The sequence below is a fragment of the Melanerpes formicivorus genome, unplaced genomic scaffold, assembly GCF_026170545.1.
Source record: "Melanerpes formicivorus ecotype bairdi unplaced genomic scaffold, bMelFor1.0.p_v2 SCAF_2, whole genome shotgun sequence".
Lineage (NCBI taxonomy): Eukaryota > Metazoa > Chordata > Aves > Piciformes > Picidae > Melanerpes > Melanerpes formicivorus.
Genome location: NW_027142354.1, coordinates 28,826,294 through 28,852,273, shown reverse-complemented (window position 1 = coordinate 28,852,273; position 25,980 = coordinate 28,826,294). Strand labels below are relative to the sequence as shown.

At 45.6% G+C, this 25,980-nt stretch overlaps 1 protein-coding gene across 2 annotated transcripts in view; it reads left to right on the top strand.

Annotated features, from left to right (window-relative positions):
• The window catches only part of LOC137449277 (uncharacterized), a 141,689-nt gene that overhangs the window by 85,194 nt on the left and 30,515 nt on the right, over positions 1-25,980 (top strand). The window contains exon 4 of one of the 2 annotated variants that reach the window (XR_010989344.1): positions 10,526-11,305. The exons of the other annotated variant lie outside the window; for it this stretch is intronic. The gene's annotated coding sequence lies outside the window, so the exon portion shown is untranslated. Of the gene's footprint in view, positions 1-10,525; positions 11,306-25,980 lie in introns of those variants that run through there. 2 annotated transcript variants of the gene reach the window in all.

Here is a 25,980-nt window from a genome sequence, read left to right as displayed (position 1 = left end):
GAGTGGGTTTAGGTTTGTGGGGGTTTTTTTGTGTGTATTGTATTTTTGTTGTGGGGGTGGGTGGGGTGTTGAGGGTGTTTGTTTGTTGTGGGGTTTGGTGGATTTTTTTTTTTTTTTTAGGATTTTGGGGCTATTTTTCCTATTCAATTGTATGGAGTCATGTGAAATCCCTGTAGGGAAAGTTATCATTCTGTGTTTAACATAGAAGGGTTTCCCATGAGGACAGAGGCTGAAGTAATTCCAGAGGCACAACTGAGCTAACAAGCAGCTGGAGCTAGGGTTGTTGCTGCCCATGGTTCCTCTTGGTGAAATCCTGGTTATGTACCTCTACCCAGGAATCTCATGGGGAAGCGCTCCCCTATTTCTGTCCCCACTTGTGGCTGGACTGGCTCCTACCACCCCATGGCATACTGACTGGGGAGGGCTTTTCTCACCAATAAATACCTCCCCAGTGGGTGTTGGCCTGGGGCCTCCAGCTAGTTCCACTCTGTCCCTGAAGTCACCTCCAATTGGGAATAATTCCTCCAAAGTCTTTGCTAAATGAATTTGCTCTTTACAGGCAATTCATTCACTTTGGATGCCAGAATATTGCATTGTGGCTGCTAATAACCTGGGCCAGAACTGAGCTGATGATTTATAGGGGCAAGGCTTCATATCTGCTTCCTTAAGTGTCTGTGTTGCTGCCTTGCGTCTCTCCCTGATACCTCTTCTGATCCCCTTGCTGCTCTCATTCTGGGCATTTCCAGCTACCCCTGAATGAGGCATTAATGTAGATAAATATTACTTCAAGGAAGTAATGGCCAAATACTCTCTGCATCATCTATATGCATTGGCTGGGGAGCAATTTTTCATTTCATACATCATTTGCTATTTCAGCATGTAGCAATTTTGCAAAATGAGGAAGGAGAATTAAGAGTTGAAGAAGAGTCCACACCTTGTTCCGGCCATTTTCAGCACTTGTGAATATGGATGGGAACAAGGTGATTGCTGTGCAGTTCCTGGCCTGAGGCACATTTGGATGAGCTTAGGTGAATTTTGTCCTGACTCTGTGTTAGCCACCAAGTACACCTTTTTGATGCCCACCATTCTGGCCCTTTCTCTTCTTTGCTTGGCTTTAACAGACCCATTGAGGTCTCCTTTCCTACCCACCCCCAAATGTTCAACTTCCTGCATCCTGCATTCTTCAGTGTAACTGATCCTAGCATAAAATACACAACTATCATCCCTTTTCCCCAGTTCCAACAGGATCTTGTATGCCAGTGAAGTAATCTTTCCCACCTGGTGTGCTCCTGTGGTTTCATATCACTTAATCCTGCCCCAGGAGCTGAGGATGAGTTTAAGGTAACATCTGTTCAGCTTTACGTTGGTTGTGTTTGTACTTGGTGTCCCACAGTTCTTGTTGTCAATCAAGTGAGTGGAACAGCTTTGCCACAGCCCCCCATCTTTTGGGAGATAACCAACTCTGCTGGGCTCACCCTGCAATTAGAAGCTTCATTAAAATCAAGGATGTAGGCCCAGTAAATTTATTCTTCTGTGTTTATTCTGTCTGGCTATCTGCCCCTCAAGTTTCCTTATTAATTCATTTCCCTTCTGGTCCCTTCCCTGGTGACACTGGGCTGTGAGGTAGAAGCTGGGGTGCCTTCCTTTCTGTAAGCTGCAGGTTTGGTTAGTCCTGAATCTCACTGTGGTCTCACAGCTGGCAGCACTGGCACGTTAGCTTTGTTTGAAGTCTTCTGCTGGAAGGAACTACCAAATTTGCTTTGTGGTAACTGCTTCTCGAAGGCAAAGTGCTCCCTCACACAGCACCTTGCCAGCAATGCCCACACTCCCTGTGAAGGCTGTGGGCAAAGGAGATCTACTGCAAAGCATACCAGCTGCTTGCTGGTCCCAGGGACATATCTGAAGGTCATCTCCTTCATCATACTGCAAATAGCAGGGGAACTAAGAGATGTCTTTCTTGCACACTATGTCAAGCTCATTCATCTCTGCAGTTTGCTGCTACACTCCTTGAAGTGAGCTATCACTTAATTTTCAGTGACTTCCTAATGTGTGTTTTTTGTTCAAAGCCTATGCACTTCAGTGTGTTTACACCATTGCACTTCTAGACCTCAGTCTCAAAACTCAGATGGACAAAGACTGAAAGGACTCAAAATCACAAGTTAGAAAAAAAACAAAACCAAACAACAACCCACTTTACCTTTATCTTGTCTCTAAAGGACTCTGTCAAGTACAGTTTTATGTGTGTGCTTTATTTTTGTCAGTAATACCTCTCCAGAAACCTGAAAATAGCATCTTTCACTATTGATTTGCCTGCCTGACAAGCACTGATTTCTCCCTCTCTGATTGACAGGGCTCATTGTGTTGCTTTGCTTATGCATCTCTGTTATCAATGAATGTCAACATGGCTCTGGTCACACAAAGGAAACCTGTTATCCATTTCTTTGTAGATGAATGGCAGCCACTGCATTCCCCAGGAGTCTCTCCAACAGGTTGTACCTCCTGAGGCAGGTGCTGGGGTGATGCCTCAACGCTTGCACAGCTCTGTCCTAGCATCAACCATGGCAGCCAGTGGAGGATGAGACCCAGCAGGCTAGTGTACCAATTTGGAACTGCTTTGTAGCTAACCCAAATATACAACATTAGCACAGAATAACTTATGCTAACACAATGCCCAATGTTTCTGATATAATTATGCCTGGAAAAAGGGTACTTCTTCTGCCATGTTTATGCACATGTCAAAGGCACAGATCTGGTGTTACTTTGCCACAGAGTACCTATATAGTTCTGTCCCTATAAACCAGTCTTCTCAGCCTTCAATTATTTTTGGTGCTTTTACCCTGCACCTCCTCCAGCTTGGCAGCCGTTGTGACCAGGAGGGGTCCAGAAAGAAAGATTGCAGAACAGCAATCAGAACAATTGCTTATCTGTCTGTCCTGAGATTTATCATGATGCCCAAAATAATCCTGAGAGTTTTTCTGTTGATGTGACAGACTGTAAATTCATGTCCAATTTCCTGCATGCTAATCCTGCAAAGTCTTTCACTGCATTGGGTCTCCTCCTCCCATAGGGTGCCTTAATTTTGGACTGTTTCCTCCCTACACATATTCGCCTGTGCATCCTTTAAGCTAGGTCATTTTCTCCCTATGTCTGTATCTTTTTTTTTGTCTTTTTGTGTTATATTCCACTCCTGGATGGTGATTGCATCTCCTCCCCAGCGTAGTATCAATTGCAGTTTTAATAAACATGCTGTCTAATGCTTTTTCTAGACCATTAATGAAGATGGTAAATAAAACTGGAGCTAACACCAGTTTCTAGTAATAACCCTACTGGATGCCTCCCTGCAAGCTGACAGTTTTGTCATTGATCACTATTCATCACCAAGCCAGAATGTCAGTGTCTCCATGTGAGGTAATTTATACTCATTTAACAGCATTCATCACAGAATCAAAGAAAACCGTGACTAGAAAGGACCTCAAGAAGCTAATTTCAGAAATATTCCTGAAGTTTCCAGCCCACTATTAAACAATATCAAGGATAGTGGTTTCACATCCTTGCCAGGCAGATGGGTTTAGTGCTCATTAGCCTCCCCCTGTGCTAAGCATCTAACTAAGCTCTCTTGCTGCAGTTCAGGCCTGTTGTTTCTTGCCACACCCACAATGGATGCAGAGAGCTATCTGGAGAACAGCTTATTCACTGGAGAATACTTTCTCCGACAGAGAGATATCTATCAGATATATCTGGACATCTAAAGATATCTTTCAAACACTCAAAAATTATTGTGTCTCCCCTGGTCTCTTTCTTGATGGAGTAAACAACCCCCACTTGTTTGCAAGTCCCATTTTCTACTACTTTCATCCTGCTTCCTTCCACATTCTCTTGTGCTGGATAAAGACCCTGATAGCACTGGGTACAGTAGTAGAGGAATCAGCCATGTTTTTTACAGATAGAGCTTCTCTTAGAATTCCCTGCTATGGTGACTGCCTTGTGCATAGCAAAATGGCACTTTTTGTTCATTTTAGGTTCCTGAGTGCTGCACTGTTCCACTTCTGCCAAATAATCTGTCATACTGTCCCTGTTCAGCTGATTATACCTACCTCTGAGCACAATTTTGCTTCTCTCCTTATTAAATTACATTCTGTTATTCAGACATTTTGCATAACATGTCAGAATGGGTTGGGCTTTTTTATTCTAATTCTCTTCTCTTATGTACTTCTGGCTCATCTCAGTTTGGTGTCATCTGCATATCTGACAAGGATGATCACTATACCACCCTCCAGTGGCTGGACCTCTGCTGAATCCTACCCAGTCCTTCCTCATGTTTTGACAAAGACACCTTCCTGAATACAGTTTCCAACCAGTTTAGCACTCCTTTCTTAAGGTAATTTGTCCAGGATATATTTCCTTAGTTTACATCTTGTAATGCGAAGTGAGACAGTACCAAAGTTGTCTCCTGCTCTGTTTCTATCCGCAAGCCCTGTTGCAAGATGAAATCACATCTATTTGACATGATTTGCTCCCGGTAAATCAGTGCTGGTTGTTACTCTTCTCTTGGTTGTTTCCTAGGTGCCAATGATTAGTTTCATTATTTGTTTCAGTGCATTTCCAGGAACCAAAGCTGGGCTGTCTGGCTATACCTATCTCATTCCTCATGTTTTCCCCTTTCCACAGCCAGGCAGGACGCTGCTCTGTGAGGAGTGTCAGTCTCCTGTGCTGGTATCAAAGGGTCCTGGAGGGTCCCAGCCTGGGCCAGCTTCCGTGTGGGGCTCTGCAGTGCTGGCAGACCAATGCTTTCCTCATCCTTTCACTGACCAGCAGTCTATAGCCAGAATTCTTCCTTTGTGGTCCTGTTTCCTTTTCATGTCTTGTTTGGTTTTATCCATCATCATATGTGCCTACCTTTCATGCCAACCCTTAGCCATCTCCATGTATTTCAGCTTTCTGTTTGCTTTCTTCCCCTCAGTGAGGCCTCTGAAGACTGAAGCCAGTTGATCTTGCCCTATGTTTCTTAACCCTCATTGTAGCATTGGTATGACTTAAATTTGTGCCACTACAATTGTTCCTGTAGACAGTGTTGATGCTCTTGAAAACCCTTGTGCTTGGACTTATTATCCTGAGTGCTTGCTTACCAATGCTCTGGGTTGTCTGCAAATATCTGTGGTGCTCAGCAAAGTGCCTTTGTGAGCAAATGCAGAAACTCAGCCTATCAATGAAATTGTGGACTTCACCTACTTTCAACTGGACTTTCCCAACCCACACAAGACTTCTTGTTTTGAGAAATCTCTGTGTCTGTTAGCAAAAGTAAGCACAGCAAGGCAAATTCTGACCTCATTTACACCAGTAAAATGTGGATTGGTGCCAGAAAAATGCTGAAGTTGTTTCAGGTTTATAGTGATGAGAATGAAAGTGGCATCTGCCTCATTAATTTCCTGAGTCCACAGAAAGTAAATGATTCCAAAAAGAAATAGCTCCATAGAGGGGAGCCCTGAAAAGAATTAAAGACTGACTTAATGGGATTAAGGGGAACAACATTTTAGTGATTTCAAATCAATCCTCTCCTCAAAACATTCAAGGAGCCAAAACAAATACAAACACTGTTTTGGAAAGGAAAAGGTTAAAAAGCTAAGAAAACAAAATATCTCAGCCTCTTCTAATGGTGTCCTGTAGCAGAATAATCTCAACCCAGAGACTGGATGCTGAGTCAGCAATCCCATACCTGCCGCTTGGTGTTTATCCACAAGTCTCTAGAGATAGAAACTCAAGTTTCCCACTTCATCCATGGGGCTCATTCTGTGTTTTCAGGTCTGAAAAAACACCCAAAGAAACCAGACTGAATTACAAGCAGGGATGAGTGAACAGGTCTGTCAAATAGAAAGCTCTTTCTCAGATACCTGGCCATCCTGACATCCAGCCCGTACAGCCATTCCTCCTGTTGTTGCTTTAGGTTCTGCAGCTAATTACCACCTTTGCATATTTCTTCACCCACTCCACACTGTGCATGGCACAAGGATCAGATGTGCCAAAAATAAATAAATGTCTGCACCTAAGGTGTTGCCAGGTATACTAGCAGCTGCATGAAGACAGCCAGCTTTTGTGCAGTCATGTGGAGGGGGGAAATACTTTGAGCAAATGGCAAGAGCCATCACCTTTCAAGCAGGCAGGTGGACTTGCATGCTGGCAGGGAGAAGAGCAGGAGGCAGCACAAGGCCGACACTGTGCCTGTTAGTAATAGCTGGAGGTAAGCAGGAGCTGTGACTCCACATGCAAACTGCCTTCTTCTATCTCCTGTCAGTGAGGTGGATGACCTTATTCACCCAGCCATCCTGTTCAACCTGCCCTAAGAGCTGTGGAAGAGTAATTAGAGCATGGTCCAACCTTTGAGCAGCATGAGCATTTATTCACTGTTTACATACAAATGCAGTCAAGTACTAAGGACACTTTCTGGTCCAATTGTCTGATGGCCTTTGAGGAAGAACAGGGATTTATGCAAAGACCCTCATGCTCCAAGGTAAGCTTCACTAAATGAAAGCATTCGGATGGGAACCGCAAGAATATACAAGGTCCACAAGGTACTCCCTGTGATGAGAGATTACAGGGGACTGATCTATTGCACATAATTAGAAAATATAAAGCAGCTTGGTAACTGCATAGAGATGCTGCAGTAGAGAAGAGATTTCTGACTGGAGACATCCATTTGAGAAGAAGTACACCGTTGTGTGATCCAGCAGCTAGAAGCAGAAGCAAGCCAGATGAAGAGGAGGGAAAAGGGTGTGCTTCTATATGAGGGTAACTAATCAAAGAAAAGGCTAGTCTAACATCCTGATAGACTCTCCAGATCTTGCAGGGTTTTTTAGCCAAGACTAGGTGACTTTTGAACAGGTGCATGGCATCTCAGAAAGAAGGTATGGGTTATCATCAGAAATGACTGGAGGAGGTACTCTGCATCTCTTATGCAGTAGGTTAAACTTGATGATTATAATGGTTTCTTCTGACATTAAACAATGAGTCCATGACATTCAGCTGTGTTCAAGTGTGGCACTTTATTGTACAGCAGTTTTGGCTCAAAAAAGCTGTTACCAGTGAATTAAATAGGAAAATGAACAATGTGGCTGCTCCAGCACCCCTTGTGCTCCTTAATTTGCTATTTCTTTATTTTTTCTTGTCCTTAAATTTTTAGTGTGCTGCAGAACTGTGTATTGGATATGCAGACACACATTATAGGGGCAATTAGGAGGCAGCTGAAGGGTTTTGGCAGCTGGGAAGGGGACAACAAGCACTCTAGGCTCTTTGAGAGGCAGTGAGGTTTTGTGGGAGAGAGATATTAGCTGAATGCTAAGATTGTCAGCTGGTAGCGTCAGAGGCACAGACTATAGTATTTGCATCATCTTGAAGTTAACCACTTCCAGGAAAGAGCAACAGTGTGCAGCAAAATAGGAGTTATTGTTCAGTTTGCAGACTGGTAATCTCAAATTTTGCTGCAAAAGGTTTTTTTCAATGCAGCTTGACTGGTTTAAGCCCAAAGTATAGCTCCTATTGGCACTGATGGCTTTTACAGAGGCTGAAGGCCAAACGTTTGAGGGAAAAAAAGTCCTACTGTCACAAGACCTGGCTCTTGGTGCTGTGTGTGCTGTAGCAGTTTGAACTGGTCCAAGATCCATAGTCTACATCCACAGTAGTACATGACTGAGATAGGTTTGCTTTACTTGCTTTGCTTTGCTACAATGAATCTGGTTTGGGCTATTTATTCCCTTCTGCAAACCACATAAACTGCTACTCTGCTCCCTTGCTGCCCATGCAGGCTTAAGCCTTGAAGCCAGAGACTGGGCTGTAGGAGGGATAGAATTGATGCTGGGGATGAGGAGACAGGACCTGGACTAGCATTTTGGTTTTGATGAAAGACATTAGTCTCTTGGTTATGCCACAAAATTGCTGTTTTATGATTCACATTGTGGAAGAGGATTGGGGTATGCAAGCTGGGTTCCCCTTGCATGATGCTGTGCTTAGGAGAGGAGATGCAGGTGCTTAAATCTGTGACTGTTTAGGCCATGGCTCTAAGCTGGAGCTAGTCACTGGTAAAATGAAGTGAGAGCACAGCAGCTCTGGTCTTGTGCTGCTCTATTTGCTAATGCAAACAAAGCCTTTACCCTCAGTGACTGTGTCTGTCAAAACATTCTAATATCTCTTGTTTCCCAAGATCAGAAGTGATTAAGTTAATTTATATTTCAGAAGTACCCATCAAAGAAACTGTCTTGGCCATGATGTGATTATTAAGAAGGTCAAAGTCTCTCTGCTGTGACTTACTGAGGATGTGAGGTTGCCTTGTGAGGTTGCCTTTCTGCCGAGAACCCACTTGATCCTGATTTCTCAAGTTTTTCTGTTTAATATCCCTGCCCTTAGCCACAGTTGTGTAACTTTTCTTATAAGGTTTGAGGAATAATGTAGAGGAAATAAAGAGTGGTGAGGCTACACAACAGTCCCAGGCTTCATTGTCAGAGGCCAGAGTAACCCCTTACTCTTCCCATGTGACATCATTAGGGATATGATTTCCAAAGTAAACTACAAATTCCAGATCTGAAGCCTCAGTAGTAATTAAGAAGATCATCAGTTCCCTATATATTGTGCTACAGATCCTGTATTTATTTTATTCAGGTAATTTTTTTAATCATGTTTGGTTCTTCCTTTGTTTTAATTATCTTTTCCACCTACCTTTGCCTCTTTCTTGTAGACCCTCAGGTAGGGCTTCCAGTCAGGAGGATCAGGGTCTTACTAGCATTGTCCTCTCCTCTACTGTCCTTGGTGAGAACCATGCTGCAGGTCACTTTGGATGTCAAATGGAGTGGGAAGGTGGTCCAGCCTGGGTGAATACATTGTTCCCCTAGGTGGGTATGATGCCTTCTGCTACTGGAGCTAGACTTGCTGCACAGGTACACTTGCAGTGATGTCCTAGATACCCTGCATTATTTAAGATCCTAAAGCAATTTTCACATTATTGGAACCATTAGCTCTACTTATTTTAGTAAAATCCTCTCCAAGATGAGCATACATTTCCTTCCACAGTCTTAAAATTTCCCTTTGGTTTTATCTGGATAAGCTGTTGATGAATATCATTGGAGACTGACTCTCCCAACCCACACCAGTGATGGGTAAAATAAACCCTATCTTACATGCAATTTCTTAATCAGAGAACAAAGTGCTTTGGCAATCTGGATCAAAGGAACTATGTAAAGTTGTGATTATTATTATTATAGTGAAATAAGCTCCTGGAAAAATCAGGTTGACTGCTTAGTAGGTTGCCTGCTCCATGGAGACTAAGATGTTTGATGGTCTGACACCATATCTTGTGTAGGTACAGTATATAAACAAAAATTTATAGTGAATAAGCAAATTACTATTTATTGTTTTTAGGACCACAGAACACAATCCTGTATACATGACACTGTGCATATACAGGGCCAAGAGGTGTTAGAGACTAATAATGAAGTCTTTTTGTTTGATCCACTATGAACATCTTTTACATACTTTCCATGCCATTTTAGATGGATGTTCAGCCAAAAAAAGAGGTGTTAGTTCTGACTACATCTTAAAATTCTATGTTGTTGGCAAGTTGAAGTTAACAAGAAAGATATTCTATGTGAACTCCATCAAAGGGCTAGAGATAATAGGGGAGGGAGAATCAGGAATCCTTGAAATTTAACTAGTTCCTGATGTTTTCTTCCAGGCCAGAGGAAATCTCCTGTGTGCTGTGCAATTATCATATTTATATTCCTGAATCCTCCTCTATCTCTAAAAGACTTGGGAAACAAAAAAAACAACCAAAACAAAAGTTACTGTTTGCAGTCACTCTTCTGCACTAAGTACCCACAACGGTACTACTGCCCTGCAGCAGCTGCGCAGCCACCTCTGAGACAGGGCCATGGTGAACCTGCTGCCAAAAGCTACACTGTGACTGACTGTCTGTGGCTCCTAGAGGGGCAGAGCCAAAAACCTCTGAACCCTGCATCTCCTCCTGGGTTAGCTATGGTCCCTGCCTTGTGACTATTACAGTGTGCCATGTTCCTGCATTTCCCTGTCATGTTTTCCTGAACCTCCGTGCTTCCCAAACTCCTCTGACAGGGATGTGTATTCCCATGGCAACTGAAACACAGAAGCTGGGCAGTATTTGTTTCTCTGACTGTCCCTAGCATGTATCTGTGGGTGTATCTCTGGTATTGGCACAGGTAGCAGCTTGAGGTGGGGACCCTTGGTGGGGGGGGCGGTATTGGGAATGGAGTGAGGAGGCGAGAGGGTGGGGTAAGGCTTCTGCCTCTTCCCATGAGCCAGGGTGGCACAGGTGCTGCATGCGGGACACAGAAGCCGAGGCCATCCTTGTGCCTGGCAGCAACACTAGGGCACTTGCAGAAAACACAACATGAAGGATAAAGCCAGCTCCAGCATGGGGTACTGGAAGGGAAAGCACAAGCCCATGCAGGGCAGTCTCCTTAGGGGTGATGGGGTAGTTGGATCGTGTGTCTTGTTTATTTTCTTGCAGCATCAAGGTCATGGAAGGGGAGTCCTCCAGCACTCCCAGAAGCCTTTGAAGACCCTCCATCATCAAGGTATTGCTAAGATTTTGATGCCTCCAAGTGACTAACATCCATGATGGGGATATGGCTGCATCAGCTCTGAACTTCCCCACTCCAGGACCTGCCACAACTGCAGTATGCCCATCAGGAGGGGGAAATATTGAGAAACTTCTGAAGGTGCTAATTGAAGAGATTTAAGCTATAAACATGTTTAATTGAACTAATTTTTTGATGTCACATACTATGTCTTGAAGAGACAAGTCCTAAAATTAAAGCTGGTTTTGACATCTCTCTGCTCCTCCTCTCCTCTCTGCTTTTCTTTCTGGTTACAAAGTAGAAAAGAAATCAGTGAAGCTTCTTGGGTTTTGCTCAACACTGCTATTTTTAATGTGTTATATTTGATTTACTTTAAATCTTACCAAAAATCTCCACCCTGTGACCAGATCTTCTTTATCAGTGTTGCAGATAACTTTCTGCTTTTGTAAACAGATTTTTTAAGGAGGAAAGACAAAAACTGGGCTTATAAAAGGTGCTAGCTCATCGCCTTAATGACAGCACCATCCTTTAATGTAACCCTTGCCCAGGGATATTGTAGCATATCACTGTCTCCTTGTGATAAATGTTACATTGTGAGCTCTCTCTCTCTTTTTTTTTCATTAAATGTCTCTTAAATGATAGAAATGGTTCTGTATTGGATTACGAGATCCAAACACCATCAAGTTTTCCTGTATGCTCCTTTGTCACTGTCATGGGCCAACCAAAACTCTCCAGGCTTTAAGGGAGTGGGGTGTGGGGTCTGTGGTCTTAGGCTATGCAGGTCATGCCCTCTTCTGCCCTGGGAATAGCTAAAGACATCAGATTTCAGCCTTCCGCTTATGAGAAGATTACTACCTGACATGTGCCTGCCTTCATATCTGTTGTGCTGGACCAATTTTAAAACCAAAGCTTTGAAATTAATGACTCTCTGATGCCACAGCACTATGAAACCCTCTCACCAGGGGCTAAGGGTGAGGAGGACAGAGATGAAAGGGGCTGAAGGTTTCACTCCCATTGTCACCTTTTATTCACTTGTTCTGCAAGTGTTCCTTAGTGTGGTACTCTGCCCAGAAACAGGGCTGTTTTGACCACTGTGCATGCATATAGATATCTGTGCATCTTCTGAGGAGCCACAAACACACAAGTTGAAGTGGACCTGTGATGAAAGGGTTCTTGAGTATGCCCATTGGTAGCAGCTGGTGCTGGCTGACCACTGTGCTCCTGAAAGGCACAGAGCTTCCCTAGGACTGCCCTACACTCAGGCTTCTGTCCCTCAGAGTGTATGGAGAGGTTAGAAGCCATCTGGCTGGGGTTTGCTCCTTTTACCTCCTGGCTGCTGGAGTCTGTACATTAAATTTCAGGGGATGTATAATCTGCCCTGCCAAGAGGAGCTGGATATTTTGGAAGCAGCAAGATGTAGTCCTGGCAGCTCCCTCACTCAGTGCTAAGGCTGGGTATTTCACAGCTTGCATAACCCTAATTTACTTTGGGATTTTTCCTAAGAGTCTATGATGCCAAGGGTTGTATTGTAGTTTTAATTTCATTTCCAGGAGGTTGTTTGCCATCTCACATGGTCATGGAGTACTGCAGGTAATAGAAACCTTTAGTTTTCATTGACTATTCATGGCACAGTTTGCTTTGCTAGGCCACAGAGCCTGCAGCCTCCCATCACATGTAAGGGGACACATTTCCTTGCCACAGACAATTTGGCTTGAAAATTTCCTTGAAGCATTCCAGCTCTGCAAGTAATGAATACTTGGGTGGTTTTGACTTGGTTTCACTCCTCACCAACTGTTTATGCTATCTCTGGGACCCATGGCTGCCCCTGGCACAGCTCCTGCCCCTGGGGGGGTTTGGTAGCTCCTTTTTCTGGGACACTGCTTCGAGATACCTTTTCCTCTTTACATCCAGCCATGACCTCCATGTACTAATCCTAATCTCTGTCCTGTGGGGAACTGATTTGGGTGCCTGCCAGTGGGAGCTGGGACCTAGCAAAGCCTACAAGGAAATACTGAAACTGAGCTCCATTTCACTTTAAATTTTGAGGGGAAATCCTGAAAAGCTCTTTATAGGGATTGTATTTTTGCAGCAGCCTGTTTCCTCCTTCCCTCTCCTTTCCTTTCTCCGCCTCTTTGTCTGCTAAATAAAACAACCTACATTTTTGACCTGAATTACTTTAAGTGTCCCTGAAGGCATGTGCAGCTCCTAGGACTGTAGGAGGGTTTTCTTCTTTGGTGCAGTCAGATACCATCATTAGAGATGACAGCCAAGCTGGATTCCCCCAGCCTGAATGCTATATTTGTATTTTGCCCTACAAACAATAACCCCATGCATTTCTGTAGCACCAGCCATCAGGGAAAGGCTTGGACTGCTTTATAAACTGGTAGGCATCAGTCCTGTGGGCAAAATACCTCCCCATTTCTGTAGGTGAGCGTGGCAGTTTTAGGGAAGTTAAGTAATTGCTAGCATTGCTCAGCGAGAGCCTGAATCTGCCTTTATCTCTATTCACCTAAAACACCAATAACTCTAATTCTGTTAGCAGAGGAATCAAAACTAGGACCCTAATCCGTAGGTGGCTGCTCCCACCCTTGAAGCACCCCCCTCTCTGCACCACTAACCAATAAGGTTGGAAAAGACCTCAGAGATCATCAAGTCCAACCTGTCACCCCACACCTCATGACTAAGCCATGGCTTCAAGTGCCACGTCCAATCTCCTCTTGAACACCTCCAGGGACAGTGACTCCACCACCTCCCTAGGCAGGACATTCCAATGGCCAACAACTCTTTCTGTGAAGAACTTTCTCCTCACCTCAAGCCTAAACTTCCCCAGGCACAGCTTGAGACTGTGTCTTCTTGTTCTGGTGCTGGTTGCCTGGGAGAATACCTCTTGGTCTCTCCAGGGAGCTATCAACTTCCATGGAGAGTGTCTGAGGACCACACTCCCTTGGAGCATCAGCAGCAGGACATGGTGGGATGTCCTCTTCTCTGCCCTCACCTTTCTGCTGCCAGAGCTGAGGGGCCAGCTAAGCCCCTCTGGAGAGTCTGTGCATCAAGCTTTAGCAAAGCCCCACTCAAATCACACGTTCCAAATGGTGGTTTTTCTTGAAAGCACGATGAAATTGCTCTTTCTGGCCTGTTCTAACACTCCTATAACATGCATGGCAGACCTGTCTGAATTAAACCAGCCATACTAATTTGTCTTCTTATAGCAGCCCTGTGTAGCACACAAAATGCTTGGCTTTGGAGGATGATATTATAAAGAAGGACACTGTAATTTAGTGGCTCATTTAACATGAACCAAGAGAAATATGAGGCATGCCAATGCTGCACTGGGACTCTATTTATATCCTTTTTGGTGTATGGTATGATTTACAATAAAGGATAACTTTTATATAGTATTAGCGCAGTAATATAGCTTACTGGGTTACCACATCTGAATTTAGGAAATATTGTATTAGAAGCAGCTCTGCAAACACTATGTAAGAACAGCCCTTTCTTTAGTAGGAAATAATGATTTCGAGTTTCCTAAAATAAATATTAATGCACTCTTATTTACATAGGAATCTGGACCTTTATTAATGCAGCAGGAGGATCTCCACCTCTGAGCTCAGAAGCTGTTAGGTTCAGCCTCACAGAGTTTTTATGGCTCCCAGCCCTGCTGCTCAGCACTGTCTGGCACCAGGAGCATCCTCCTCTGCTGGAAGCCCAGAAAGAGGGCAAAAGGCAGAGAAAGCAGAAGAGCCATGTTTTGCTGGGGAGCATGGTATCACAACGTATGGGAAACATTTCCTCCTTCTTTCCGTCTGAATGAAGCCCTGCAGCCCCCACACCCTTGCCTAGGGGTCTGCCAGCAGGAAGGGACAGAACTTACCCTCTCAGAGTTTTTCATAAAGACCACAGAGCAAGTAAGCAATGGAGCCAGAATAAGAGCAGGGATGTTTCTGGCACCTCACCCTCTGCATGATTCAGAGCTTGTTTCTGAAGAGAGAGGACTGGGTAAAGTTTCACTTGTCTATCTAGAAAGCAGTGTGTTTTGCTTCCCATTTAAAGCTTGGGAGCCTCTTGATGATTCAGAGCACATGCAGAAATGTGTCTGTATGCTGAATTTTAGTGCCAGGCAGTGTAATGCCTGCCAGTGATTAGTTCTGCCATACAGGTGGGTAAAGGAATTAAATCAGGTTTAGAAACCAGAGGGGAAATAATCAGCTGGAGGATGCTAGGGAGAAAGGGAAGGGGAGCTTGCACGGGTGTAGCAATGCCTTTGCAAATGTCACTTCCACTGAAGCTGACATGTGAGGCAGTGAGAGACAATTTTCTTTCAAGCAGTTTTCTTTAAAGTACTCCACAGGGCACTGCAAACTCACAGGAGGGAGCTGGTGTTTCTCACCCCTTGAGGAAAGATGCTTGGCCCTTTCCCTTGGCAGGGCAGGGAAGAGCTGTGGGAGGCTGCAGTAGCTGTGCTACTGTGCCCAAGTACTCCTACTGCTCTGTCACAGTGCCAGGATGCCTCCAATGAGCTTCCCCACCTGGGGTTTCACTTTTGGGGCACAAAGTAACCGATGCTTCTCACTGCTGATAGGGCTGATGGCTAGCCAGCCATCTTGGACCAACCTGCAGAAATGGCAGCCACAAGACCAACTTTGGTGTCATCCGTAGAATGACATGCAAGCATGTAGCCCAGCCCAAGTGCCCTTCTGGTCCATGCTGAGAGGGGCATTATCCTGAAGCCCTCAGCATGTGCTGCCTTGCTGGAGGTGAGTTCCCCTCTGGTTCTGTGGGGACACAGCCACCGTAGCCAGCCAGGAAGGTGACACGCAGGAGCAGACATAGCTGGAGCTGACTCTGCTTCCTGCTAAGCCAACCTCAGGGAAATTACTCAGACTCTTTGAATAAAAATGAATTTAGTAGCCTGGCAGTAACTCAGGCCATATTTTATTAACCTAGCCAGAATGAAACAATGTTAATCTCCCTCCCTGAAATGCTTTTTTTTACATCCAGGCTCTAATATATGAACATGTGCTGGCAAAGTTTTTGGTAGGTTACAACACTCTGGTTAGGGGCAATCATATGGTGAGAGGGTTAGAGCTTGGACAGGGGCTGAGCTGCAGCTTGAAGGTCCACATGGCTCACCCAAGCACCAAGGCAGCAAGTAACTGCTTGCCATATCACCAGCAGCTCATCACTTTTGGAGTGATGTCTGGGTGCCTGAGAGGGCCATGGTGGTTACTGGGTGAGAGCAGAGACCGGCCCTGGCTCATGAGGTTGAATTGTTCTGCAGAAGTGCCCCACTCCCTGCCTTCCTCCCTCTCTTCCTTAGTCCTTTCCTCCCTGCCTCCCTCTTTCCCTCCCTCCCCGCCTCTCTCCCCTCCAGGTAGTAAAACAGCTTTTCTTGGCTCAGCAAAAGCTGTGTCTCAGTTCTTCTACAAAACTGGGAGGGCATCCACTCAGACCACTAAGTATGATGCCTCAATTCCTGCCCTTGCTTTAGATGTTGAGGTGCACCCCAGAGAGGAGTCTGGCATCTAAAGAAAGGCCAAAGTCATCCTCTCCTCAGTTTCCTTATGGCTTATGGCCATATTACAAGGCAGCAGCAAGGCACAGTGAGAGTCCAGTCTCCTTTACTACCACTTGCAATCACGTCTGTTTTGCTAATTTTCAACCTACCACTTCTCCATGCCTGTGATGCTCCAGTGGAGACATCAAGGGAGCTGCTGCAGGTTCTCGAGAGTGGCGTACTCTACTTGATTACTGTGCTGTTTGGGGGTTATCTGCCTTCCCAGCATGCACTTGCTCAAGGCAGTCCTTGGGTGACTGCAGGTGATGACAACTGCTCCTGGGGTTCAGGATCAGGTTTGCTCCAGAATTTCCCACATTTTGGACACTGTCTGCAGTGCTACCCTGCACCCTACAAATGATCCAGGTCCTCAGGGCAGGTGGGAGAGCCCAGTGCAAGTGTGAAAAGGAGGATGTCCCAGGGACAGATTGGGCATTGCATCCCATCTCAGGCAGCTTTACGTGTCCTTTTGCTGCAACCTCATCTACAAATATGCTGCAATCCTATCAGCTGCTGGGCTGGCTGTGAACACAGTTGCCCTCACCCCAGGGCTGTTCCATTGCCTGTTAGGCTGGGCGTAAGGAGAAGAAACCTGATTATAAATAGTCACATGAACTCCAGCTCACTAAGCAGTGAACTTTTTGTATGTAGCTGCTTTGTAAAATGAAACTAGCCTGTGCCTCTCGGGGCGGAAAAAGAAAGTGAGAGGGGACCACACCTCTTCCATTATGTACACAGATCTGCCCATGAGGGTCTGGCAGCACTTGTCTAGTACAGTGAAATACTCATTATAAGAGTAGGACTACCAAGTGGTTGTTTGTTAACTGTTTAGAGCATGACTTGAAATAACACAATTTGCCCTGGGCCACGGGTCAAAATGGGATTTTTCCACCTTGAGATGTGAGCAGACTTGAGATGCCTGCTTCCCTCCACTATGTAGAAGGTATAAATAACCCTCCTCTCATGCTCACAACAGCTTCATCTTCTCTTTTTTTTTTTTTCCCTTAAAAAAAAAAAAAAGGAGAGAAAAAAAGAGTCAGGCGAGCAAGCAATAGTGAAAGTGCCACCATGTTGTTCTATTTTAAATCTTGCTTGCCTGAAATTTTGCATGCAGGCAGGGGAGGAGACCACTGGGTCAGCCCACCACTGCCTGCCTGGCCGCTGCGGTATGCATATGCCTGTGTGCAGTTATTGTTCTATCCTCACATCACCTTTTAGCCTGTGCTGCTCAACCTCTTTCCATCCCCAAAATATTTGATTAATAGGTTTGCTTGCTTTTTATATCCACACATGTGGCTCATCTGGAGCAAAGGCATGCCTCCGCTTTCTTCTTGTTGTTATCTCCCTCTCTATCTGTATGTATGCGTTTTTGTTGGTTTGGGGATTTTTTTTTTTACTTTACTTGCGACTGCCATGGCAACTGTTACATGTTTGGCAAAAAGCTTACAGAGAAGAAAAGGGGCTCAGAGCGCTCAGCTGGCAGATGTCCAGTGTAATCATGCTGCAGCGCCGAAATGAGGCCTTTGGCTGGCTGCCGAGCTAGGGAGAACAAAGATGTCAGTTCCCTGTGTTGGCGGCAGCGCTTGTTTGGCACCCTTATATGGTTTCCCAGAACTCCTTGCCTTGGCAGCTTTCCATTCCCTTTAGGGCAGCAAACAGGATTAGCACACACAGACTTGTTTTTCTCTTTTCTCCTCCAACTGTTCCAATGACATCATCCCTGCTGCATTCAGCTGCCAGCAGGGTGACTTTGGGGGTGTTTTTTTTTCTCTCTCTTCTCTTAAAAAAGCTGCCACTGCATGCACATCAGCAAGCACGATGGTTTAGGTAACAGCTGCACACCTTTCTTGTTGAATTAAAGCCCCAAAGTGCAACAAGCCTGGGTGAACCAAGCCAGACATGCAGACATGCTACTTTTTTTTTTTTCTCCCTTTTTTTCCCCCCTTGCTTCTCATAATTGAATTCCTGCAAGATAAAAATCTTCTTTTCCTCAGTAGGCTGTAATCAGCACTTGCAGAGCTGTGGTTTCCAACTGCCTTCGTCATGTGCTTCCTTATGAAAGTCCACGGAAAAATTTCCTTGGCACAGGGGGCTGATTTAAAGGGCCCGAGAGCAGGCAGCAGCCCTCACTAGCTCTCTGAAGTGGCAGGGCTACGACCACCCAGCCCAGGGTCCATCAGTGTGTAAAGGCTCACAGGGCTGTTCCCCTCAAAGCCCAGGGCAGTTTTGTGCTTCTGGATATCTTTTCCCCCGGGTATTTTTGCCTCCTCAGTAAGTCTCTTTGCCAGCCAAATAACAGAGTCATGTCCTGTTCCCAAGGGAGCCCCGAGGAGTGCCAACAGCCGAGCATCACCCTTCACCAGGAGGTGGACAGCCTCGGTGTGGAGACTGGGGCTGGCTGGGGTAGGAGGCTGCCTCCCAGATCCCTTTGCCTGCTTCCTTCCCAGCAACACTCCTGTTTAACTTGGCGCAGAATGCAGGATGTGATGCTCGCTTCCTCCTGTCGCTGCAGATCCAGGGAAGGGGCCCAAAGGGGATGGTGGGTTTTGCATGAAGGGCTGCTCAGTGATGGAAATGCTTCCCAGCTTTGGGCTGGCCACAGACCATTTGATGTCTGTCAGCATGAGAAGAGCTGGCCGGTCCAGTTCCTCATTGGATTGCTCAGTTTTTCCATCACACAGGCAGATGGAGAGATGGATGGATGGACAGATATACACGACAAAGCAGGGTTGCTAGGAAAGCTTTAAATAAGCAGCACTTGACCAGCTGACAGTGCAGAGAGTGTTTAGCTCCCAGGGCTCCACATTAAACCTGGCAGCACATCAAAACCTCTGTTTTGTAACCCACTAGAAATAGGATTTTCTAACAACACCAGGAGGACTTGCCTTGTTGTGCAGGGACCTGGGATATTACCAGTTGTTAATGGTTAACTATGCAATGGTCTAAACAATTCAGTAGGGCTCTTACCCACGATGAGGTATGGGATATTAGCAGGCACTATGCCTGGCAGCAGCCATGCCACCATAGTCCACCTCCTGATAACGTAACTTGACAATTAATTAGCAATTAACGGCAACCAAATAATTACAGAATCAACTGTCAGGAGAGAAGCCGTGATGCTGTGAGTAGCTCTCCCAGGATGGGGACTGCCCTCCCTTGAGAAGGGGAGTGCAGGTCTGTGCCACAGGGAAGGAGAGGGCTGGAAGGGAGTCTTCCCTGGAGAAGCACAGATTTCCAGAAGCACCGAGATCTCATAGGAAGAAAATGGCACCAAGAAACAAAGTTGGTGTGCATGGACACTGACAGGCTCACCCCCCTGAAGTGGCAACCCTCACCTGCTCATGCTAACTGATGTGCTGGGAGGCTGAGCTAGTGCCTGGGCTCCTCTGGGTGTGCCAAGGGAGCAACACGAGTGTCAGACATGCCCTGAATTTTATAATGCATGTAAGGCACAGCTTTGAAAGCTATTTTCAAAGCAAAGAAGCAGCTATGGTCAGTCCTAGCTGTGGACAAGAGGCTTGGTGCAGTGTTGGAAAGCAGAGAAATCAGGGCAGTGTTCCCACAGATTCAAAGAATCACAGAATGGTAGGGATTGGAAAGAGCCTCTAGAGACCATCTAGACCAACCCCTCTGATAAAGCATGTTCGTCTATATCAGGTTGCACACAAACCCATCCAGACGGGGTTTGGAAATCTACAGAGGAGACTCCACAACCTCTCTGGGCAGGCTGATCCAATGTGCCATCACCCTCAAAGTAAAGAAGTTTTTCCTTAAGTTCAAGTGAAACTTCCTGTGTTCTAGTTTGTACCCTTTGCTTTGAGCGCCTTGTCCTATCATTGTGCAGCTCTGAAACTAGCCCAGCCCTATCCTCTTGACCTCCACCCTCTACGTATTTATATGTATTAATAAGATGCCCTCTTAAGTCTTCTCTTTTCCAGGCTTAAAGAGCCCCAGATATCTCAGCCTCTTCTCATAGGAGAGATGGTCTGGTCCCCTAATCATCCCTCCCTTGCACTCTATCCATTAGTTTCCTGCTTGCTTGCAGGGCAGTTCCTTCACAACAGGGAGGTAAGATTGGATGACCTTCTCAGCTTTTGGGCACCAAAGGAGATACCAGTGTTCTCCCACCCAGGCTTGTGTCCACCCCAGCTCCATGCTGACATGACCTGATGGTGCAGGAAAGGCACTTTTTTTTCCAGATGTTGGAAGAAGAGTGAATATATTAGATAGAATCATGGAGATGGAAAAGGCCTGGATTTTAATCTTATTTATTGCTGTTTCCTTGCTGATGAAGAGTTATCCCCTCTTGGAAATGATCCAGTATTTCGTCCATCTTCATTTCCAGAGATTTAAGTGATGGGGTATGCTTTGTGAAACTTCATCACTGCTTAATGCACTTTGCTGTTAAGGAAGGCTTGGCTTCAGCAGTTTGTAGCTGGGCTCTGTGCTTGCTTCACAACATGCTGGCTGCTTGTGGGCTCCTGTCTTCTCCAGGCAAACTAGATGTCTTGAGGTCTTTTCACTTTTTCCATCAGTCAGTCTTAATCCCTTAACCATTTACTGCTTTCCTCCTCTCTGCTGCTGTCTGCCCCATATCAGCCTTGGTCTGCAAGACATGACTTAAGTATCTCTGGGTGGAGAAAGCCTTCCTGGTGTGCAGCTGAGGCTCTGTGGGCTGTAACGGTGGTGGCTCCCCAACAGGCCTGTTCTTATCCAGCTCTGGGCCAGTGAGAGTGAGCTCAGTGGCTGGCACAGGAGAGCACAGCAGAAGGGATGCTCATTTTACACTGACTACTAACAGCCCAGAGGGGCTGTTCTGGCCAAGTAGGACTGCTGAGACACAGAAACACCCTGGCCACACAGAGTCTTTCCCTTGGCCATGCTCCCTGCAAAAAAGCAGGCAAGAGGTTTGGGTGGAGGAATTTTTCAGTGTAATTCCAACAGGGTGAGTTGCCAGGCCAGTGCAAGCAGGGCAGTCTCAGTCCTGTCCCCTCAAGGAGCATCACTAGTGCAGTTGCAAGGTGCCTTTTATGGAGGTGCCTGAGCTGGATGGAACAAAAACTTCTTGAGGAGTCAAAATAACTGCACTGGCACAAGTTACTTCCCTGAGGGCACCTTACTTAGAGCAGTCTCCTTCCTTCCATCACCTTCACAAAAATGGTGTGAGCAAACTTTGCCCTGCATGGGAACTACTGTCTGCAGCTGAATCCCATGCACGTGTCCTCCCCTCTTTGGAGGTTCAGGGTTATCCAGCTTGAATTGTCCCCAAGGTATATATTTCCATGGACATATTCCAAGTAACTTTTTATTCCTTCACCCCATTTCCATTTTAATGTGTCCCTGTACTTGTAGGTCCTTGGAGCCAAGACAGACATGAGCACCTCCTTCCTGTGCTCCCATCCATGACAGGGGTTGTCCCAGCCCCTTGTCCCCCACCAGCTCATCTTCTCACAGGTTGCATCCCCTCTGACTCCAGGCATTTGTCACAGTGCTCAGCACAGCTTGGCCTGGGTCATATTCCTGAGTTCCTTCTTGTCGACCCAGCGCTCTTTTTGTTTCCTTTTGTTTATGGTACTTGACCCAGCTTTGAAGCCATGTGCAAATGCTCCACTCCTGGCCAACTTGAATTCATTTCAGGGAAGATTGCACAAGAGTTCAGGGCTGGTGCTCTAAGCCAGGCCTGTTGGGCTGCCTGTTTTGTCCTCTCGGCCCCAGTCCTGCCAGAGGACCTGCTGGCACAAACCCCTGCCAAAGCAGAGTCAGCAGGATGCTGTGCTGGCTGCTGGGCTGGGAGGAGCCAGAGCAGCAAAGTCCAATGGAGGTCAGGGACAGGATTTGCAAATTTAGTTAAAAAAAAAAAAAAAAAAAAAAGAAAAAAAAAGAGAGAGAACAATAGAAGTTTGTCTGGGATGTTTTGCTCTCTGTAAAAACTATGTGGATTGATGGTAACCCCAGCTACCTCCACGTATAAATAGCTTTTCTTCCAGTCCCATGCTGGGGCTGAGCAGCAAAAGCTCTGCTGCTGCTGACTGTGGTAGAGAAGCCAGGCTCCATGCAGCAAGGTAGGCACTGACAAGATGAAATAGCCACCTTCAAGTCAAAGGGAAACAGGTAGAGAGGTTCTGAGAGCTTATATAGTTGTGGATGTGTCCAAGATCCTGAACCCCCTTCCCTCAGTGACAGGACTGAGAAGCTCTGCAGAAGCCTCTTGCTGGGTTGCCATTTGCAGTTTGGCTGGCCTTTGCTGAGTGAAAGCATTTACTACCCCTTGTCTTTCAAGCATTACTTACATTTCAAGTGACATGAAAACCTTGCTTACCATCCGTGGTTTTAAAATTGCTGCAGGTGGGCAAAACTAAACCTTCTTTTTTAATGATTCCTAACCCTTTTTTTCAAAGGCAGGGTTGGTCTGTCTTTTCTGTGACCTTGTCAACAAAGAGATCAGCAACGAGTTGATAGGGGAATACTTGGAAAAATCAAACCTATCTGCAGGAGCTGGCTGTGGTAGGGTGAAGCCTGGGAGAGTTAGCTGACCTGCTGAGCCCCTGTCAATTATTTTTGAAAAATCACAGGGAACATGAAGCTTCGGGGCATAGGAGGCTGGTTCCTCAGCAGCCTGTGGCTGAGATGTAGAACTGCCTTGTGACACTCACTGCCATCACAATGAAGAAATTTTGTTTGTTTTCTTGACACAAGAGCCTGCCTGCTTTGAAGGAATTCCAAGTGACTTAAAATCCCTTGGAAAGGCTCTGTCCCAGAGGTGGGATTCATCTCAGCTGACTGTAGATATTTGAAAGTCATACAGTGACTTGCTCTTCTCACAGGGCATGAGAAGGAACAGGCATCTCACAAAATGTGACTTCTTTGTACGTTCAGTGGGACAGATCTCTTGCAGGGAGTGCCTGTGGAGCATAGTGGTAGCCTGGGAGGTTTGGTCAGCCACAGCTGCCTACCTTAGAGTAGAAAAGTGCTAAATGGGGTAAACTAACCTGGAGAACAGACAAACTTTTGATCCTTTGCAGCCACAGAGGATTCTTGATGAACTACAGCAGATATGCAATGACATACAAATTCTGCCTCTGGCTCCCAGGTTCTGTCATGGCCTCTTGGATGCTGACACTCTCATTAAAAGTCCTGATAAATGCAGTGATGTGGCCCCTGTTCTCACTTTCACCAGTTTCATCTGAGTACATGGCAATGCTTTCCCATACTTTCCAGTTTAGCATAATCCTGATAAATGATATGACAACAATAATTTTTCATTTTATTTAAAGCTGTTTATCATTCATATCTATTATGGAAAGTCATCAATTATGCAAAAAGTGTGAATGTTTAAAGAGCCTCTGAAGTGTCTCTATTTATGGATTGCATGTTGTGTCTTCTTTACTCCTTGCTTGTGCACACACTGGAGAGGCTCCTTCATTAAGTATCATTTTTGCACAGAATCTGAAAAATAGAATTTGACAGGGGGTTCTTAGACAAGCTGGAGGCTTGTCATGAAATGAGGCTTAGCTATAAAAATTTCATTTTGTGGGAGAATCTCTCAGCCCTCAAAGATGGGTCTAAATTAGAGGACCAGTAAAATAGCGTGTCTGGGGTCAAAAGCCATGTTCTACTGCTCACCTGAAGTCACCTTTCATAGCTTAGCCAGGTCCTCTCAGTGAAGGAGAAATAAATGGGTCCTTCATAGGCTTTATTTAGCAGAGTGGTCCACACTGCTCACAGCTCAATGATTTCTGCAGTCTGGTACCTTGTAAAAACCAGAGGAGCTGCATCCCAGCAGCTGGGGTGGGTGTGGACCATGCTGCAAAGACTTGTGGCATGCAGAAAGCTGCTCCTGCTTGGAGTAAGGGAACAAAATGCTTGAAAAAGTTGAAATATTGTATATCAGGCAGCTATTGCTTGTCTCTGGGAATTGCACAGCAACCTCTTTCCTATGCAGGGCCAGATTCTGCTGGCAGGGCAGTGTCTTTGGAGCTGTCTTACCATAACTGGCAGCTTGTTTTGGCATGTGCATTAAATTACAGTATAGGGGGATTTTACAGGAAAGAACACAGGCCAGGGAGTAGACACCAAACAGAGACTCTTTAAAGGAGTTGGAGATTTTGGCATCTTGGATCACTTCTTTCTTTCCTTTCAAGATGCTGTGAGGACAAAAAGAGTTAAAGTAAGGAAACTGGATCACAAAAAAACAAATTTCCTAAACAGTACCGTCCTGGCCCGATGTTGATCTTGCACATGGCAACTGAGCACACATCTGGGTGTTTCTGGGACAGCTCTGTCTATTCAGGCCTGCTGGGGTGTTGGAGGGGGCCCGCAGCTGCCATGGCTCTCGAGCAGCGTGCGACAGGAAAGGGAGAGCTTTCTCACAGGTCTGACACAAGAGGTTGATTGTAGGAACTGCTGATGGGTGATCTCCCTGTGCCACCTCCCTGTGCTGGCTTCTCTGGCATGGGCACCCACCAGGAGACCCTCTTCTCTTGTATTACAATGCCCATAGCATCTGTAAGTGTCATGCAGCTGCTGAAGATCTAGGTACTTAAACATCTCTCCAAAGTAATTAGTTGTGTTTTTATACTATTTAAAAATTATGTAGTGCTGTAGGGGATGTGTCAGGTTGTGACAATGAAGGGAGTGTGAAGCTTGTGGAGTAGGAAGCACGGTGGCATCTGCTATTTTTAAACATTCCATGCAAGGTCACGTTGACACTCTCTCTGCGTACAGCACCAGTGTCTCCCACTCACCTGCCCTTCATGGTGCTCACTGGTCTCTGCCATGAAATCTTTCATTTTCTTTCACTCTTCATTTCCCCTTGTAGCCATCAGGAGATGTCCTTGACAATGCTGCATGCCTTTAAGCCAAGTAAGCAATAACACAAGAGAGAATTTGCAGTCACTGTGCCTTTTATTGAGTGCATTAAAGGCCTAGGATCAAAGGCTGGCTACTTCCAGCACTTGAAGAGTTGCAGTGGCACATTAGTAGGATGGGTTTTTTTTAACTCTCCAGTTCAAACAGCTATGCAAATTTTCCATTCAGCTTCTGTTTTTTCCCTAGGCTCATGGGATGACCAAGAATGTCTCCTGAATCCTGGCTTCTCTCATGGTAGATCCTGCCTCTCATTGCTCTTGTCCTGATCCAACCTGGCTGTCATGAATCTTGCTGTGGATCTCGTACTTAGTGCTCTGGCTGTTGGGCTGATCCAGAACTGCCAGAACTGCTCTGCCAGAGAGAAAACTTTTGCTTTACACCCATAAGCAAGTACCTGTCTGTGCACATCAGTATCTGTATTTTATCTTCTCTGATGGATGCACTCTCCAGTGCATACTGGGATTGCACTGGTCTTTCTGTAATTGCATCCCATTGGTGCTCAAAATCATTAACTACCAATGTGCCCTTTCCCCCTTCAGGCAGTTCCAGACCAGCTCTCAGTTCATGGTGTCAGTTCTTGCTGTTAATCCATAAACTATAAGCTTTACATCAGGCAGTGTTCAACCTAATTAGTTTTCTATTACATGATGTTCCTTCCTGCAGTTAAACAAGACTTGCTTTACTTAAACAGCCAGCCTTAGGTGAGGTTTAATTGTAACCTTGGTGTTAAAGCTCTGTGCTTGAAAGCTGGCCTGTGGTCCACCACACTATTGCCTGTACTTATCTTGACATGACATGTTAGCAATCACCCATAGCTGTCTGGCAGCAAGACACATTCTTGTCCTGCAGGACACCAACACTCTCCCAAGGACCCACTGTTTCTGTGAATAGAAGAACAAAATCAGGATGGCTCCAAGTCAGGTCACCCTGACTGCACTGTAAACACACTACCTGCTCTGGTGC